At 49.5% G+C, this 20,240-nt stretch overlaps 1 pseudogene; it reads left to right on the forward strand.

The window, feature by feature from the left end:
- Window positions 1–20,240, forward strand: part of LOC124033801 — a 185,824-nt pseudogene that overhangs the window by 107,818 nt on the left and 57,766 nt on the right.

Below are 20,240 nucleotides of genomic sequence, written 5' to 3' on the forward strand. Positions count from 1 at the left end.
TATCCCTAACAGGTAACTAACCCTAACAGGTAACTAACCCTAACAGGTAACTAACCCTAACAGGTAACTAACCCCTAACAGGTAACTAACCCTAACAGGTAACTAACCTAACAGGTAACTAACCCTATCCCTGGCTGGGAGAGCTGGATAAACTCACACAGGTAACTAACCCTGGCTGGGAGAGCTGGATAAACTCACACAGGTAACTAACCCTAACAGGTAACTAACCCTAACAGGTAACTAACCCTATCCCTGGCTGGGAGAGCTGGATAAACTCACACAGGTAACTAACCCTGGCTGGGAGAGCTGGATAAACTCACACAGGTAACTAACCTAACAGGTAACTAACCTAACAGGTAACTAACCTAACAGGTAACTAACCCTAACAGGTAACTAACCTAACAGGTAACTAACCCTAACAGGTAACTATCCCTAACAGGTAACTATCCCTAACAGGTAACTAACCTAACAGGTAACTAACCTAACAGGTAACTATCCCTAACAGGTAACTATCCCTAACAGGTAACTATCCCTAACAGGTAACTAACCCTAACAGGTAACTAACCCTAACAGGTAACTAACCCTAACAGGTAACTAACCCTAACAGGTAACTAACCCTAACAGGTAACTTCCAAAATACATTTGGTTGGTTATGTATGACCTTTATTCTGTATTTACTAACCTGATTTATATTGTGTTTGTATTATTCCAAGTCACCATTATATATACCACCAGGTCACCATTATATATACCACCAGGTCACCATTATATATACCACCAGGTCACCATTATATATACCACCAGGTCACCATTATATATACCACCAGGTCACCATTATATATACCACCAGGTCACCATTATATATACCACCAGGTCACCATTATATATACCACCAGGTCACCATTATATATACCACCAGGTCACCATTATATATACCACCAGGTCACCATTATATATACCACCAGGTCACCATTATATATACCACCAGGTCACCATTATATATACCACCAGGTGACCATTATATATGCCACCAGGTCACCATTATATATGCCACCAGGTCACCATTATATATAACACCAGGTCACCATTATATATACCACCAGGTGACCATTATATATGCCACCAGGTCACCATTATATATGCCACCAGGTCACCATTATATATAACACCAGGTCACCATTATATATACCACCAGGTCACCATTATATATACCACCAGGTCACCATTATATATACCACCAGGTCACCATTATATATACCACCAGGTCACCATTATATATACCACCAGGTCACCATTATATATACCACCAGGTCACCATTATATATACCACCAGGTCACCATTATATATACCACCAGGTCACCATTATATATACCACCAGGTGACCATTATATATACCACCAGGTCACCATTATATATACCACCAGGTCACCATTATATATACCACCAGGTGACCATTATATATACCACCAGGTCACCATTATATATACCACCAGGTCACCATTATATATATACCACCAGGTCACCATTATATATATACCACCAGGTCACCATTATATATACCACCAGGTCACCATTATATATACCACCAGGTCACCATTATATATACCACCAGGTCACCATTATATATAACACCAGGTCACCATTATATATGCCACCAGGTCACCATTATATATACCACCAGGTCACCATTATATATACCACCAGGTCACCATTATATATACCACCAGGTCACCATTATATATACCACCAGGTCACCATTATATATACCACCAGGTGACCATTATATATACCACCAGGTGACCATTATATATACCACCAGGTGACCATTATATATACCACCAGGTCACCATTATATATACCACCAGGTCACCATTATATATACCACCAGGTCACCATTATATACCACCATAATTTGTAAATAAATAAATAAAAAATCCTACAATGTGATTTTTCTGGATTTCTTTTCTCGTTTTGTCTGTGTACCTATGATGAAAATTACAGGCCTCTCTCATCTTTTTAAGTGGGAGAACTTGCACAATTGGTGGCTGACTAAATACTTTTTTGCCCCACTGTATAATAATACAACATTAAGTTATTCAAGTATAAATTACCAAAGTTATGATAGATAAACATAGATTTTCTGTTAATTACCTGAATTACTGAAGATTCAGGTAACTTTGGTAAATTACCTGTAGCTTTGCAACCCGAACCACGATAACCAGTAAATGAATGTAATATTTGACATATTTAACAGAAATTACCGTAACCAAACATTCTAGATTACCGGGGAAATATGGGCATTAACCGTAACTTTAATCCTGAATTAATGTGGAATTGATAAACATTGGCAGATGTCAGTGAGCTCGTAGAGAAGACGTCCATTCACGATTCCTCTGTCCCCTGTACAGAGTCTGGATGATGGCTTCACAGAGACGGTAAAGAAGGCCCCTCAGAAAGCCCCTCTGAGACAGGAGACCAACATGGCTAACTTCTGCAACCGCTTCTCCATGTACAACATCAACGGTAAATACAAGTTTTATATATATATATGTACACACACACACACACACACACACACACACACACACACACACACACACACACACACACACACACACACACACACACACACACACACACACACACACACACACACACACACACACACGCACACACACGCACATACAGACACACATACATACACACACATGTTTGAAATGCTAATTTATTGAAGAAATTAAACTTCTTCAACATTCACGCACATACACGCACATACAGACACACATACATACACGCATACATACACGCACACATACACGCACACATACACGCACACATACACGCACACACACACACACACACACACATACATACATACATACATACATACATACATACATACATACATACATACATACATACATACATACATACATACATACATACATACATACATACATACATACATACATACATACATACATACATACATACATGCACGCACACACACACATACATACATACACACACACTAACTAACTAACTAACTAACTAACTACCGGTCAAAAGTTTTAGAACACCTACTCATTTCAAGGGTTTTAATTAAATTTTTACTATTTTCTACATTGTAGAATAATAGTGAAGACATCAAAACTATGGAATCATGTCGTAACCAAAAAAGTGTTAATATATTTTAGATTAGATTCTTCAAAGTAGTCACCCTTTACCTTGATGACCGCTTTGCACACTCTTGGCATTCTCTCAACCAGCTCCATGAGGTAGTCACCTGGAATGCATTTCAATTAACAGGTGTGCCTTAAGTTCATTTGTGGAATTTCTTTCCTCAATGCATTTGAGCCAATTGTGTTGTGACAAGGTAGGGATGGTTAACAGAAGATATCCCTATTTGGTAAAAGTCCAAGTCCATATTATGGCAGGAACATTTCAGATAATCAAAGAGAAACGACCTTCCATTATTACTTTAAGACATGAAGGTCAGTCAATACGGAACATTTCAAGAACATTTCAAGAACTTTTAAAGTTTCTTCAAGTGCAGTCGCAGAAACCATCAAGCGCTATGATGAAACTGGCTCTCATGAGGACCGCCACAGGAATGGAAGACCCAGAGTTACCTCTGCTGCAGAGGACAAGTTCATTAGAGTTACCTGTGTCTCATGAGGACCGCCACAGGAAAGAGAGACCCAGAGTTACCTCTGCTGCAGAGGATAAGATCATTAGAGTTACCTGTCTCTCATGAGGACCGCCACAGGAAAGAGAGACCCAGAGTTACCTCTGCTGCAGAGGATAAATTCATTAGAGTTACTAGCCTCAGATTGCAGCCCAAATAAATGAGCCACAGAGTTCAAGTAACAGACATCTCAACATCAACTGTCTGCTTGAATCAGGCCTTCATGGTTGAATTGCTGCAGAGAAACCACTACTAAAGGACACCAATAATAAGAAGAGACTTGCTTGGGCCAAGAAACACGAGCAATGGACATTAGACCGTTGGCAATCTGTCCTTTGGTCTGATGAGTCCACATTTGAGATTTTTGGTTCCAACCGCCGTGTCTTTGTGAGACACAGAGTAGGTAAACGGGTGATCTCCGCATGTGTGGTTCCCACCATGAAGCATGGAGGAGGAGGTGTGTTGGTGACATGGAATCAGCATGGCTACCACAGCATTCTGCAGCGATACGCCATTCCATCTGGTTTGCGCTTAGTGGGACTTTCATTTGTTTTTCAACAGGACAAGGACTCAACACACCGTCAGGCTGTGTAAGGGCTATTTGACCAAGGAGAGTGATGGAGTACTGCCAAGAAGGAGAGTGATGGAGTACTGCCAAGAAGGAGAGTGATGGAGTACTGCATCAGATGACCTGGCCTCCACAATCTCCACCCGACCTCAAACCAACTGAGATGAGTTGGTTTGAGGTCGGGTGCTCAGCATATGTGGGATCTCCTTGAGGACTGTTGGAAAAGCATTCCTCATGAAGCTGGTTGAAAGAATGCCAAAAGTGTGCAAAGCTGTCATCAAGGCAAAGGGTGGCTATTTGAAGAATCTAATCTAAAATATATTTGTTTAACACTTTTTGGTTACGACATGATTGGCTACTTTTGAAGAATCTCAAAATATAAAAGAGATATTTTGATTTGTTTAACACTTTTTTCTGTTGGTATTATTTCATAGTTTTTGATATTATTATTATTATTCTACAATGTAGAAAAGAGTCAAAATAAAGAAACCCTTGAATGAGTAGGTGTGTCCAAACTTTTGACTGGTATTGTATGTGCACACACGGTATAAGTGTGTGTGTGTGTGTGTGTGTGTGTGTGTGTGTGTGTGTGTGTGTGTGTGTGTGTGTGTGTGTGTGTGTGTGTGTGTGTGTGTGCATCAGTGATGACATCAGCTGTGGTCCCCTAGGGGTCCATTCCTGGTTCTATTTTGTTTCTCCTTTGTATGCTAGGCAAAATCATTAGTGAAAATCAGTAGCTGAACAAGACCAATGACTGTGTTGATGTGGATGTTTCCTCTTCTTCCAGAGGCTCTAAACCAGGGTGGAGACGGTGTCGACCTGGATTCCCTGATGGCAGACCTGTGTTCCATAGAGCAGGAGCTGACCATCACCGGCAAGCCAAACGCCAAGCTCCGCCAAAAACCCACCGCCGGGCACAGCAGCAAGGGGCACGGTGGAGCTGGAGGGAGTGGAGGAGGCACCTCCAGCAGTGGGGACAGTACCTCCTCCAGTACCCGGGCCTCACCGGCCTCTACGGTGGCAGCTCGCCACGGGCGCCCCATGGCTTCCAACCTGTCCCTGGATGATATCACGGCCCAGCTGGAGCAGGCGTCTCTCAGTATGGACGAGGCTGCTAGACAGAGCTCCCACTCCCTGGCCAGCGCCTCTTCCAGCTCCACCTACTCCACCATGCGGAGGCCCGCCTCCCACCATCACACACACCGCCGGACAGGCTCAGTGGGGACGGTCAGCGAACACGAGGTCCGGTCTTTCTCCCTCTCGTCTCGGTCGTCGGTGAACTCTGCTTCGGCCAGCAGCATGGATTCTCTGGATAGGCCCTCGGAACAGGACGGGGCCACTCCTACACAACAGGGACCCAATCAGGGCCCCCCTGGCAACACCGAGGTAGGCTGCAGACACCCTAAATCTAATCCATACACACTAAATAACTAAGTACTGGTTTACCTCACTGCTTTTCTATCTAGTGATACATTTACAGGTTAACCTCACTGCTTTACGGCTCGAAGGACCATGACAGAAATGAAGCTACTTTAACTATACTAGTGGTATAGGGTTATGAAGTAGCTTGACAACATGTGGGCTGTTAGATGAACTCATTTCCCTTTGGGGATTAACATGGTACAGCTCCATCTCCCAGAGCCGTGTGGTACAGGTGTGGAGAGTGTGGTACAGGTGTGGTACAGGTGTGGTACAAGTGTGGTACAGGTGTGGAGAGTGTGGTACAGGTGTGGTACAGGTGTGGAGAGTGTGGTACAGGTGTGGAGAGTGTGGTACAGGTGTGGAGAGTGTGGTACAGGTGTGGAGAGTGTGGTACAGGTGTGGAGAGTGTGGTACAGGTGTGGAGAGTGTGGTACAGGTGTGGAGAGTGTGGTACAGATGTGGAGAGTGTGGTACAGGTGTGGAGAGTGTGGTACAGGTGTGGAGAGTGTGGTACAGGTGTGGAGAGTGTGGTGCAGGTGTGGAGAGTGTGGTGCAGGTGTGGAGAGTGTGGTGCAGGTGTGGAGAGTGTGGTGCAGGTGTGGAGAGTGTGGTGCAGGTGTGGAGAGTGTGGTGCAGGTGTGGAGAGTGTGGTACAGGTGTGGAGAGTGTGGTACAGGTGTGGAGAGTGTGGTACAGGTGTGGAGAGTGTGGTACAGGTGTGGAGAGTGTGGGGTACAGGTGTGGAGAGTGTGGGGTACAGGTGTGGAGAGTGTGGTACAGGTGTGGAGAGTGTGGTACAGGTGTGGAGAGTGTGGTACAGGTGTGGAGAGTGTGGTACAGGTGTGGTACAGGTGTGGTACAGGTGTGGTACAGGTGTGGTACAGGTGTGGAGAGTGTGGTACAGGTGTGGAGAGTGTGGTACAGGTGTGGAGAGTGTGGTACAGGTGTGGAGAGTGTGGTACAGTTGTGGTACAGGTGTGGAGAGTGTGGTACAGGTGTGGTACAGGTGTGGTACAGGTGTGGAGAGTGTGGTACAGGTGTGGAGAGTGTGGTACAGGTGTGGAGAGTGTGGTACAGGTGTGGAGAGTGTGGCACTGGTGTGGAGAGTGTGGCACAGGTGTGGAGAGTGTGGCACAGGTGTGGAGAGTGTGGCACAGGTGTGGAGAGTGTGGCACAGGTGTGGAGAGTGTGGCACAGGTGTGGAGAGTGTGGCACAGGTGTGGAGAGTGTGGCACAGGTGTGGAGAGTGTGGCACAGGTGTGGAGAGTGTGGCACAGGTGTGGAGAGTGTGGCACAGGTGTGGAGAGTGTGGCACAGGCGTGGAGAGTGTGGCACAGGCGTGGAGAGTGTGGCACAGGCGTGGAGAGTGTGGCACAGGCGTGGAGAGTGTGGTACAGGCGTGGAGAGTGTGGTACAGGCGTGGAGAGTGTGGTACAGGCGTGGAGAGTGTGGTACAGGCGTGGAGAGTGTGGTACAGGCGTGGAGAGTGTGGTACAGGCGTGGAGAGTGTGGTACAGGCGTGGAGAGTGTGGTACAGGCGTGGAGAGTGTGGTACAGGCGTGGAGAGTGTGGTACAGGCGTGGAGAGTGTGGTACAGGCGTGGAGAGTGTGGTACAGGTGTGGTAGAGGTGTGGAGAGTGTGGTAGAGGTGTGGAGAGTGTGGTAGAGGTGTGGAGAGTGTGGTAGAGGTGTGGAGAGTGTGGTAGAGGTGTGGAGAGTGTGGTAGAGGTGTGGAGAGTGTGGTAGAGGTGTGGAGAGTGTGGTAGAGGTGTGGAGAGTGTGGTAGAGGTGTGGAGAGTGTGGTAGAGGTGTGGTACGAGTGTGGTACAGGTGTGGAGTGTGGTACAGGTGTGGAGAGTGTGGTACAGGTGTGGTACAGGTGTGGAGTGTGGTACACGAGTGTGGTACGAGTGTGGTACAGGTGTGGTACAGGTGTGGAGAGTGTGGTACAGGTGTGGAGAGTGTGGTACAGGTGTGGTACAGGTGTGGAGAGTGTGGTACAGGTGTGGTACAGGTGTGGTACATGTGTGGTACAGGTGTGGAGAGTGTGGTACAGGTGTGGTACAGGTGTGGAGAGTGTGTGATCACTGCAGTGGAAAGGAGATGTTTCCATTTAATAAAATATGCAGATTTTCCCACGAGAGATGTTTCCTTCAAATTTTACTTTTTGTGGATAAAAGGTTTTGTAGAATAATAGCGAAGACATCACAACTATGAAATAATACATATGGAATCATGTAGTAACCAAAAAAGTGTTAAACAAATATATTTTAGATTAGATTCTTCAAAGTAACCACCCCATATAATTTTCATTAGTTTGTTACTTTAGGCTATAAGTAAAAATGTAAAACAATGTAGAGACAGTACAGTGGTCATGTACTGAATGTAGAGACAGTACAGTGGTCATATACTGAATGTAGAGACAGTACAGTGGTCATGTACTGAATGTAGAGACAGTACAGTGGTCATGTACTGAATGTAGAGACAGTACAGTGGTCATATACTGAATGTAGAGACAGTACAGTGGTCATGTGCTGAATGTAGAGACAGTACAGTGGTCATGTACTGAATGTAGAGACAGTACAGTCGTCATGCACTGAATGTAGAGACACAGTGGTCATGGTCATGCTGAATGTAGAGACAGTACAGTGGTCATATGCTGAATGTAGAGACAGTACAGTGGTCATATGCTGAATGTAGAGACAGTACAGTGGTCATGTGCTGAATGTAGAGACAGTACAGTGGTCATGTACTGAATGTAGAGACAGTACAGTCGTCATGTACTGAATGTAGAGACAGTAGTGGTCAGTCGTCATGTACTGAATGTAGAGACAGTACAGTGGTCATGTGCTGAATGTAGAGACAGTACAGTGGTCATATGCTGAATGTAGAGACAGTACAGTGGTCATATGCTGAATGTAGAGACAGTACAGTGGTCATGTGCTGAATGTAGAGACAGTACAGTGGTCATGTACTGAATGTAGAGACAGTACAGTGGTCATGTACTGAATGTAGAGACAGTACAGTGGTCATGTACTGAATGTAGAGACAGTACAGTGGTCATGTACTGAATGTAGAGACAGTACAGTGGTCATGTACTGAATGTAGAGACAGTACAGTGGTCATGTACTGAATGTAGAGACAGTACAGTGGTCATGTACTGAATGCAGGGACAGTGGAGTGGTCATGTACTGAATGTAGAGACAGTACAGTGGTCATGTACTGAATGCAGGGACAGCGCAGATATTCCTGTAAAATTTGGAAATAAATCTGCACCTCTTGAATGTTGAGTTATTTGACAAAAGGTAAGTGTCATAGAACCTGCAGAATTGGATCTTTATGATATGAAATCTCAATGTTTTACCTGCATGTGACAGGGACGCTGCTTCTTCCCCTGACCGTTCCAGCCCAGGACATCTGGCTTCTTCTCCTAACCGTTCCAGCCCAGGACATCTGGCTTCTTCCCCTGACCGTTCCTGCCCAGGACATCTGGCTTCTTCTCCTGACCGTTCCACCCAGGACATCTGGCTTCTTCCCCTAACCGTTCCAGCACAGAACATCTGGCTTCTTCCCCTAACCGTTCCAGCACAGAACATCTGGCTTCTTCCGCTAACCGTTCCAGCCCAGGACATCTGGCTTCTTCTCCTAACCGTTCCAGCCCAGGACATCTGGCTTCTTCCTCTAACCGTTCCAGCCCAGGACATCTGGCTTCTTCCTCTAACCGTTCCAGCCCAGGACATCTGGCTTCTTCCTCTAACCATTCCAGCTCAGGACATCTGGCTTCTTCCTCTAACCGTTCCAGCCCAGGACATCTGGCTTCTTCCCCTAACCGTTCCATCCCAGGACATCTGGCTTCTTCCTCTAACCGTTCCAGCCCAGGACATCTGGCTTCTTCCCCTAACCGTTCCAGCCCAGGACATCTGGCTTCTTCCGCTAACCGTTCCATCCCAGGACATCTGGCTTCTTCCTCTAACCGTTCCAGCCCAGGACATCTGGCTTCTTCCCCTAACCGTTCCAGCCCAGGACATCTGGCTTCTTCTCCTAACCGTTCCAGCCCAGGACATCTGGCTTCTTCTCCTAACCGTTCCAGCCCAGGACATCTGGCTTCTTCCCCTAACCGTTCCAGCCCAGGACATCTGGCTTCTTCTCCTGACCGTTCCAGCCCAGGACATCTGGCTTCTTCTCCTGACCATTCCAGCCCAGGACATCTGGCTTCTTCTCCTAACCGTTCCAGCCCAGGACATCTGGCTTCTTCCGCTAACCGTTCCAGCCCAGGACATCTGGCTTCTTCTCCTAGGGGGATCGTCTGAGACCAGCCATCCGGACACCTGATGAAACTGGCTTTGCAACACCAAAGAATTTCTATCTCAGAGAAGCTCATATGCCAGTTCATCGTCCTCTCCAGGATCTAGATAATACTCAGCCTAGTATATTTTAGAAGTGTGAGGCCTATAGTTGTTGAAGCCAATTACAACAATGTCGATTGTCACTCCAAACATATTGAGCAACAGTTTTCTTGTTCTCCGCTGTTGCCATGACTCGTTACAGTAGCCTGAGCTATTTAAGAAACTATTAATCCACAACGGACTATGAAGAGAATATTCCGTGCCACCCAGCCAAATTGGAGTTGATTACAACGCAAAGACCGTCAATAACCCTACAGAACTGGGAGAAAATGGCATGCAGCATAAAGCCATGGAATGCGTTGATTGGGGCGGCAGGGTAGCCTAGTGTTAGAGGAGGTAGCCTAGTGGTTAGAGGAGGTAGCCTAGTGGTTAGAGGAGGTAGCCTAGTGGTTAGAGGAGGTGGTAGCCTAGTGGTTAGAGGAGGCGGGTAGCCTAGTGGTTAGAGGAGGCGGGTAGCCTAGTGGTTAGAGGAGGCGGGTAGCCTGGTGGTTAGAGGAGGCGGGTAGCCTGGTGGTTAGAGGAGGCGGGTAGCCTGGTGGTTAGGAGGCGGGTAGCCTGGTGGTTAGAGGAGGTTAGAGGAGGCGGGTAGCCTGGTGGTTAGAGGAGGCGGGTAGCCTGGTGGTTAGAGGAGGCCTGGTGGTTAGAGGAGGCGGGTAGCCTGGTGGTTAGAGGAGGCGGGGGTAGCCTGGTGGTTAGAGGAGGCGGGGTAGCCTGGTGGTTAGAGGAGGCGGGGGTAGCCTGGTGGTTAGAGCCTGGTGGAGGGCGGGGGTAGCCTGGTGGTTAGAGGAGGCGGGGGTAGCCTGGTGGTTAGAGGAGGCGGGGTAGCCTGGTGGTTAGAGGAGGCGGGGGTAGCCTGGTGGTTAGAGGAGGCGGGGGTAGCCTGGTGGTTAGAGGAGGCGGGGGTAGCCTGGTGGTTAGAGGAGGCGGGGTAGCCTGGTGGTTAGAGGAGGCGGGGGTAGCCTGGTGGTTAGAGGAGGCGGGGGTAGCCTGGTGGTTAGAGGAGGGGGTAGCCGGGGGTAGCCTGGTGGTTAGAGGAGGCGGGGGTAGCCTGGTGGTTAGAGGAGGCGGGGGTAGCCTGGTGGTTAGAGGAGGCGGGGGTAGCCTGGTGGTTAGAGGAGGCGGGGGTAGCCTGGTGGTTAGAGGAGGCGGGGGTAGCCTGGTGGTTAGGCGGGGGTAGCCTGGTGGGCGAGGGGGTAGCCTGGTGGTTAGGCGGGGTAGCCTGGTGGGACGAGGCGGGGGTAGCCTGGTGGTTAGAGGAGGCGGGGGTAGCCTGGTGGTTAGAGGAGGCGGGGGTAGCCTGGTGGTTAGAGGAGGCGGGGGTAGCCTGGTGGTTAGAGGAGGCGGGTAGCCTGGTGGTTAGAGGAGGCGGGTAGCCTAGTGGTTAGAGGAGGCGGGTGGCCTAGTGGTTAGAGGAGGCGGGTGGCGGGTAGCCTAGTGGTTAGAGGAGGGAGGCGGGTAGCCTAGTGGTTAGAGGAGGGAGGCGGGTAGCCTAGTGGTTAGAGGAGGGAGGCGGGTAGCCTAGTGGTTAGAGGAGGGAGGCGGGTAGCCTAGTGGTTAGAGGAGGGAGGCGGATAGCCTAGTGGTTAGAGGAGGGAGGCGGGTAGCCTAGTGGTTAGAGGAGACAGGTGGCCTAGTGGTTAGAGCGTTGGACTAGTAACCAAAAGGTTACAAGGTCAAATCCCCCAGCTGACAGTGGGTTAACTGCCGCTGAACAGACAGTTAACTCACTGTTCCTCGGCCGTCATTGAAAATAAGAATTTGTTCTTAACTGACTTGCCTAGTAAAATAAAGGTAAAATAAAAAATAAATTGTCCAATGCATTTATTCATTCAAAACTCCACCCTTTCGTACCACCGGCTGTTGCAAATAGCAAAAAGTATTTGACAAGTCTCCGGACCTGTAGATTTACCATTACGTTAGAGCACCAAGATTACAATTTCTGAGTTTGATGTGTTAATATCGAGCCTTAGGTCTGTTGCTGGATAACAACAGATTGAGTTAAATTAACAATGATTTTATTCCACCACTGTGTTACAATGATTCCGATCTACTTCTTTCTGATTCTGATCATTTTGCTTCTTTTTTTGGGATCAGATATTTCTCTGCTTTCACAACTGATATCAAATGCACAATTTGTTCATTGCCAATCACTGATTTCACTAATGTTCCTTGTCTCTTCTTCTTCTTCTCTCTCTCTCTCCTTCTGCAACAAGCACTCCTATCTGGACAGGGAAACATCCCTGATTCTGAAAAATATAGCCGGAAAACCCTCTCACTTGCTGACCAAGGTGACTGTCTTTCTCCTTCGCTTGTCTCTTCGTCCTGCATGCAAATCAAGCTATTCTCTCATTGGTGTCTTATTAGCCACATCCTCCATGCAACAATGTAACCCCTCCCTCTCGTGATGTCATACCCTCTGGTTGTTGAATAGATGGGTTTTTATCTTCTATAAGATAGTTCTTTCTATACACTAGAAGTTCCAAAACTTTTGGGGTCCCCCTTCCAGCATTGGGGAACATCTCGCCTGACCCCTGACCCCACCTCGTCTATTTCTATTTGAACAAGCACCGTTTGTGACACAAACTGTTGGTGGAGAGAACAATTTGCCAGTTTTAAAGCTTATTTCCTGCAGTTCTACACGTTGTCATGGTGGAGAGAACAACATTTGGCAGTTTTAAAGCTCATTTTCTTGAGATTTGATTCATTTTGCCATGTCTAATGTGTATTCAACTATCTAAGGGCTAAAAACTTCTAACACGTTTATAAATATCTCTCTGAGGTCTGTAATGACTGACAAGAGGAACTGATGATGTAATACCTCAGTTGGAAAATTGCACCTTGTGCATTCTACTATTATTCCCTTCAGGAAGTACATTTTTAAAGCCGGATTGAGTTCCTTTTAAAATTAAACACCTGGGGGAGGAGGACCCACGGCTATAGAGAAGGATTATACAGTGTCTCTAGACTAGTTATTATAATGTGATAGTGTAGTGATGACCTCTACAGACCATGAGAGGGAGACGGTCATTTTCCCCAAGCATCCTCCTGCATGTTGCATGCCGTCCCTCTCTTCGTCCCCTGTCACCCTCCTCATGATAGCTACCCCTCCTTTTCCTGATTGCTCCCCATCCTCCTCCTCCTCTTCCTGATGGCTCCCCATCCTTTAAGATGACTAAACTGCTTGGAAACATAGTATTTAGCTAAAGGTATGGAAATGGACACTGTCTGAACTCGACTGACCCAGCCTCCCAAACCAAGTCAACATGTGTCTGTCTGGACTGACCCAGCCTCCCAAACCAAGTCAACATGTGTCTGTCTGGACTGACCCAGCCTCCCAAACCAAGTCAACATGTGTCTGTCAGGACTGACCCAGCCTCCCAAACCAAGTCAACATGTGTCTGTCTGGACTGACCCAGCCTCCCAAACCAATTCAACATGTCTGTCGGGACTGACCCAGCCTCCCAAACCAAGTCAACATGTCTGTCTGGACCCCAAACCAAGTCAACATGTGTCTGTCTGGACTGACCCAGCCTCCCTAACCAAGTCAACATGTCTGTCTGGACTGACCCAGCCTCCCAAACAGAGTCAACATGTGTCTATCTAGACTGACCCAGCCTCCCAAACCAAGTCAACATGTCTGTCTGGACTGACCCAGCCTCCCAAACCAAGTCAACATGTCTGTCTGGACTGACCCAGCCTCCCAAACCAAGTCAACATGTGTCTGTCTGGACCCCAAACCAAGTCAACATGTGTCTGTCTGGACTGACCCAGCCTCCCAAACCAAGTCAACATGTGTCTGTCTGGACCCCAAACCAAGTCAACATGTGTCTGTCTGGACTGACCCAGCCTCCCAAACCAAGTCAACATGTGTCTGTCTGGACTGACCCAGCCTCCCAAACCAAGTCAACAAGTAACAAGTCTGTCTGGACTGACCCAGCCTCCCAAACCAAGTCAACAAGTCTGTCTGGACTGACCCATCCTCCCAAACCAAGTCAACATGTCTGTCTGGACTGGAGATATGGAGAGTAGAACCTCCCAAACAGAGAACAGGATATGGAGATCTAGAACACATGGAAACAGAGAACCAGGATCTGGAGATGTAGAACACACGGAAACAGAGAACCAGGACCTGGAGTTCTAGAACACACGGAAACAGAGAACCAGGATATGGAGAACAGCACAGTGGAAACAGAGAACCAGGATATGGAGATGTAGAACACATGGAAACAGAGAACCATGATATGGAGATGTAGAACACACGGAAACAGAGAACCAGGATATGGAGGTGTAGAACATATGGAAACAGAGAACCAGGATATGAAGATTATATGATGATTTGGAGTTAAGTCAGTTGGACTAATAGGACTATAGAGTTTACGTAGGGTCACAGTTAACGTGTTTCAGGTAAGGTGTCAGAACAGAACTAGTGACTCCAGGTCAGTCCGTGCTCTATATCCGCCTCCTGACTCCAGATCAGTCCTGGCTCTATATCCGCCTCCTGACTCCAGATCAGTCCTGGCTCTATATCTGCATCCTGGTTCCAGGTCAGTCCTGGCTCTATATCCGCCTCCTCCTCCAGATCAGTCCTGGCTCTATATCCGCCTCCTGGTTCCAGGTCAGTCCTGGCTCTATATCCGCCTACTGGTTCCAAGTCAGTCCTGGCTCTATATCCACTCCTGGTTCCAGGTCAGTTTGTGCTCTATATCCAGCCTCCTGGTTCCAGGTCAGTCCTGGTAACTATATCCGACTCCTGGTTCCAGGTCAGTCTGTGTAACTATATCTGACTCCTGGTTCCAGATCAGTCTGTGCTCTATATCTGACTCCTGGTTCCAGATCAGCCTGTGCTCTATATCTGACTCCTGGTTCCAGATCAGTCCTGGCTCTATATCCGACTCCTGGTTCCAGATCAGTCCGTGCCTATATCCGACTCATGGTTCCAGATCAGTCCTACTCTATAGCGGCTCCTGCTGTTGGTCATTGACATGCCAAACAGTCTGGCCCCACCAGTTCTCCAAATGGGATCACTCATTTATATATCTATATTATTATTATTACAGTAGACTATGGTCAAAGTTGACAGTAACAGGTCAAGGGTCAGATATGAACAAAATATAATATTGCAATATTTTTACTGATCTAACAAACTTAGGTCAACATTTACAGTTCCGTCAACAGTAAATAGTGGTTACTTCTCAGAAGGTATTAAATTGTCAAGAGGATTAAAACAAGGTTGTCCACTATCGGCATATCTATTTATTATGGATTTTAAAATGTTAGCTATTAAAATCAGATCAAACAGATGTATCAAGGCATTAGAATACAGGGCTTAAAAACATAGGCGCTGTATGCTGATAATTCACTTTTTCTTTTAAATCCCAATTTGCATCCCTGCACAGCCTCATAGAGGATCTAGATACTTTTTCTAAATTCTCTGGATTAAAACCAAATTATGATAAATAAATAACAAGTAAATTATTCCTCCAATACATTTTAATAGAAAATTTGCAACAAAAAAATAAGATCTTGCTACCTGGAAAGGACCTTTCTATTTGTGGAGAGTAACTATACAACAGCACTAGTTCCTCCAGACAGTAACTATACAACAGCACTAGTTCCTCCAGACTGTACCTATACCAGAACTAGTTCCTCCAGACTGTACCTATACAACAGCACTAGTTCCTCCAGACGGTAACTATACAACAGCACTAGTTCCTCCAGACGGTAACTATACAACAGCACTAGTTCCTCCAGACTGTAACTATACAACAGCACTAGTTCCTCCAGACAGTAACTATACAACAGCACTAGTTCCTCCAGACAGTAACTATACAACAGCACTAGTTCCTCCAGACAGTAACTATACAACAGCACTAGTTCCTCCAGACTGTACCTATACCAGAACTAGTTCCTCCAGACTGTAACTATACAACAGCACTAGTTCCTCCAGACTGTAACTATACAACAGCACTAGTTCCTCCAGACGGTAACTATACAACAGCACTAGTTCCTCCAGACGGTAACTATACAACAGCACCAGTTCCTCCAGACGGTAACTATACAACAGCCAGTTCCTCCAGACTGTAACTATACAACAGCACTAGTTCCTCCAGACGGTAACTATACAACAGCACTAGTTCCTCCAGACAGTAACTATACAACAGCACTAGTTCCTCCAGACGGTAACTATACAACAGCACTAGTTCCTCCAGACAGTAACTATACAACAGCACTAGTTCCTCCAGACTGTAACTATACTCTCCAACAGTACTAGTTCCTCCAGACTGTAACTATACAACAGCACTAGTTCCTCCAGACTGTACCTATACCAGAACTAGTTCCTCCAGACTGTAACTATACAACAGCACTAGTTCCTCCAGACTGTACCTATACCAGTACTAGTTCCTCCAGACAGTACCTATACCAGAACTAGTTCCTCCAGACTGTACCTATACCAGTACTAGTTCCTCCAGACTGTAACTATACAACAGCACTAGTTCCTCCAGACTGTAACTATACAACAGCACTAGTTCCTCCAGACTGTACTAGTTCCTCCAGATGGTACTAGTTCCTCCAGATGGTACTAGTTCCTCCAGACAGTATCTAGACCAGTACTAGTCCCTTCAGACAGTACTAGTCCCTCCAGACAGTACTAGTTCCTCCAGACAGTAACTAGAACAGGACTAGTTCCTCCAGACAGTACTCTCGCTCCCTCACCTCTCGCTCCCTCCCTCCCACCCACCCACCCACCCACTCTCCCTCCCTCCCACTCTCCCTCCCTCCCTCCCTCTCGCTCCCTCCCTCGCTCCCTCCCACTCTCCCTCCCACTCTCCTCCCTCCCTCGCTCCCTCCCTCCCACTCTCGCTCCCTCCCTCCCACTCTCGCTCCCTCCCTCGCTCCCTTCCACCGTTCTCTCTTTCCTCCTCCCCCTCACTCCCTGTCTCGCTCCCTCTTGCTCCCTCCCTCCCACTCTCGCTCCCTCACTCCCTCCCTCCCTCCCTCCCTCTCGCTCCCTCACTCCCTCCCTCCCACTCTCGCTCCCTCCCACTCTCGCTCCCTCCCTCGCTCCCTTCCACCCTTCTTTCCTTCCTCCCTCCCTCGCTCTCTCACTCCCTGTCTCCCTCCCTCTCTTGCTCCCTCCCTCGCTCTCTCCCTTGCTCCCTCCTTCTCTTTCTCCATCCCTCGCTCCCTTACTCTCTCCACCTCAGTCATGTCTGAGAAGCTGTGGTGGTCTTTTGTAATTGCTCCAAACAACAGGTCAGCATGGCTCTGACATTTATTTCCATAAATGCCGCAGGACTAGCACCTGCTGCCCCCCACTCGGCCTAGAGAACCGTCTCTTTCTCCCTCTCTCGTCCCCTCCCTCGTTCCGTCTCTCGTTCCCTCCCTTGCTCCAAGGTCGTTGTTTTGTTCTAATGATTTAATTTTATCTTAATAATTAACGTCTCTGAGAAGCTCAGTAGCTCAGCGGTTTATGAGTGTCAGTTCCTGGATCCAGAGAAGGACGTGACCAGACCTGTGATGCTGCATCCTGCCTCAGAGCTCCACCATGTCAGTGATACCTGACTGAGAAACAGCAGCCGACAGACTCCATTCAGCCATCCTCCCCTACTCTCCACCCATCCTCCCCTACTCTCCACCCATCCTCCCCACTCTCCACCCATCCTCCCATACTCTCCACACATCCTCCCATACTCTCCACCCATCCTCCCCCACTCTCCACCCATCCTCCCCTACTCTCCACCCATCCTCCCCCACTCTCCACCCATCCTCTCCCCTACTCTCCACCCATCCTCCCCTACTCTCCACCCATCCTCCCCTACTCTCCACCCACCCTCCCCTACTCTCCACCCATCCTCCCCCACTCTCCACCCACCCTCCCCTACTCTCCACCCACCCTCCCCCCACTCTCCACCCACCCTCCCTAAGCTCCACCCACCCTCCCCTACTCTCCACCCACCCTCCCCTACTCTCCACCCACCCTCCCCTACTCTCCACCCACCCTCCCCTACTCTCCACCCACCCTCCCCTACTCTCCACCCATCCTCCCCTACTCTCCACCCATCCTCCCCTACTCTCCACCCATCCTCCCATACTCTCCACCCATCCTCCCCCACTCTCCACCCATCCTCCCCCACTCTCCACCCATCCTCCCCTACTCTCCACCCATCCTCCCCACTCTCCACCCATCCTCCCCCACTCTCCACCCATCCTCCCCCACTCTCCACCCATCCTCCCCCACTCTCCACCCACCCTCCCCTACTCTCCACCCACCCTCCCCTACTCTCCACCCATCCTCCCCCACTCTCCACCCACCCTCCCCTAAGCTCCACCCACCCTCCCCTACTCTCCACCCATCCTCCCATACTCTCCACCCATCCTCCCCTACTCTCCACCCATCCTCCCCCTACTCTCCACCCATCCTCCCCCACTCTCCACCCATCCTCCCCCACTCTCCACCCATCCTCCCCCACTCTCCACCCATCCTCCCCCACTCTCCACCCATCCTCCCCCACTCTCCACCCATCCTCCCCCACTCTCCACCCATCCTCCCCCACTCTCCACCCATCCTCCCCCACTCTCCACCCATCCTCCCCCACTCTCCACCCATCCTCCCCTACTCTCCACCCATCCTCCCCTACTCTCCACCCATTCTCTCCACCCACCCTCCCCTACTCTCCACCCACCCTCCCCTACTCTCCACCCACCCTCCCCTACTCTCCACCCATCCTCCCCCACTCTCCACCCATCCTCCCCCACTCTCCACCCATCCTCCCCCACTCTCCACCCATCCTCCCCCACTCTCCACCCATCCTCCCCACTCTCCACCCATCCTCCCCACTCTCCACCCATCCTCCCCCACTCTCCACCCATCCTCCCCTACTCTCCACCCATCCTCCCCTACTCTCCACCCATCCTCCCCTACTCTCCACCCATCCTCCCCTACTCTCTCCACCCATTCTCTCCACCCACCCTCCCCTAAGCTCCACCCATCCTCCCCTACTCTCCACCCATCCTCCCCACTCTCCACCGATCCTCCCCCACTCTCCACCCATCCTCCCCTACTCTCCACCCATCCTCCCCCACTCTCCACCCATCCTCCCCTACTCTCCACCCATCCTCCCCTACTCTCCACCCATCCTCCCCTACTCTCCACCCATTCTCTCCACCCACCCTCCCCTACTCTCCACCCACCCTCCCCTACTCTCCACCCATCCTCCCCTACTCTCCACCCATCCTCCCCTACTCTCCACCCATCCTCCCCTACTCTCCACCCATCCTCCCCTACTCTCCACCCATCCTCCCCTACTCTCCACCCATCCTCCCCTACTCTCCACCCATCCTCCCCTACTCTCCACCCATTCTCTCCACCCACCCTCCCCTAAGCTCCACCCATCCTCCCCTACTCTCCACCCATCCTCCCCACTCTCCACCCATCCTCCCCCACTCTCCACCCATCCTCCCCTACTCTCCACCCATCCTCCCCCACTCTCCACCCATCCTCCCCCACTCTCCACCCATCCTCCCCTACTCTCCACCCATCCTCCCCTACTCTCCACCCATTCTCTCCACCCACCCTCCCCTACTCTCCACCCACCCTCCCCTACTCTCCACCCATCCTCCCCTACTCTCCACCCATCCTCCCCTACTCTCCACCCATCCTCCCCTACTCTCCACCCATCCTCCCCTACTCTCCACCCATCCTCCCCTACTCTCCACCCATCCTCCCCTACTCTCCACCCATCCTCCCCTACTCTCCACCCATCCTCCCCCACTCTCCACCCATCCTCCCCACTCTCCACCCATCCTCCCCCACTCTCCACCCATCCTCCCCTACTCTCCACCCATCCTCCCCACTCTCCACCCATCCTCCCCCACTCTCCACCCATCCTCCCCTACTCTCCACCCATCCTCCCCCACTCTCCACCCATCCTCCCCCACTCTCCACCCATCCTCCCCTACTCTCCACCCATCCTCCCCTACTCTCCACCCATCCTCCCCTACTCTCCACCCATTCTCTCCACCCACCCTCCCCTAAGCTCCACCCATCCTCCCCTACTCTCCACCGATCCTCCCCCACTCTCCACCGATCCTCCCCCACTCTCCACCCATCCTCCCCCACTCTCCACCCATCCTGCCCTACTCTCCACCCATCCT

Source organism: Oncorhynchus gorbuscha, linkage group LG01 (genome assembly GCF_021184085.1).
Source record: "Oncorhynchus gorbuscha isolate QuinsamMale2020 ecotype Even-year linkage group LG01, OgorEven_v1.0, whole genome shotgun sequence".
In the NCBI taxonomy this organism is placed as follows: domain Eukaryota; kingdom Metazoa; phylum Chordata; class Actinopteri; order Salmoniformes; family Salmonidae; genus Oncorhynchus; species Oncorhynchus gorbuscha.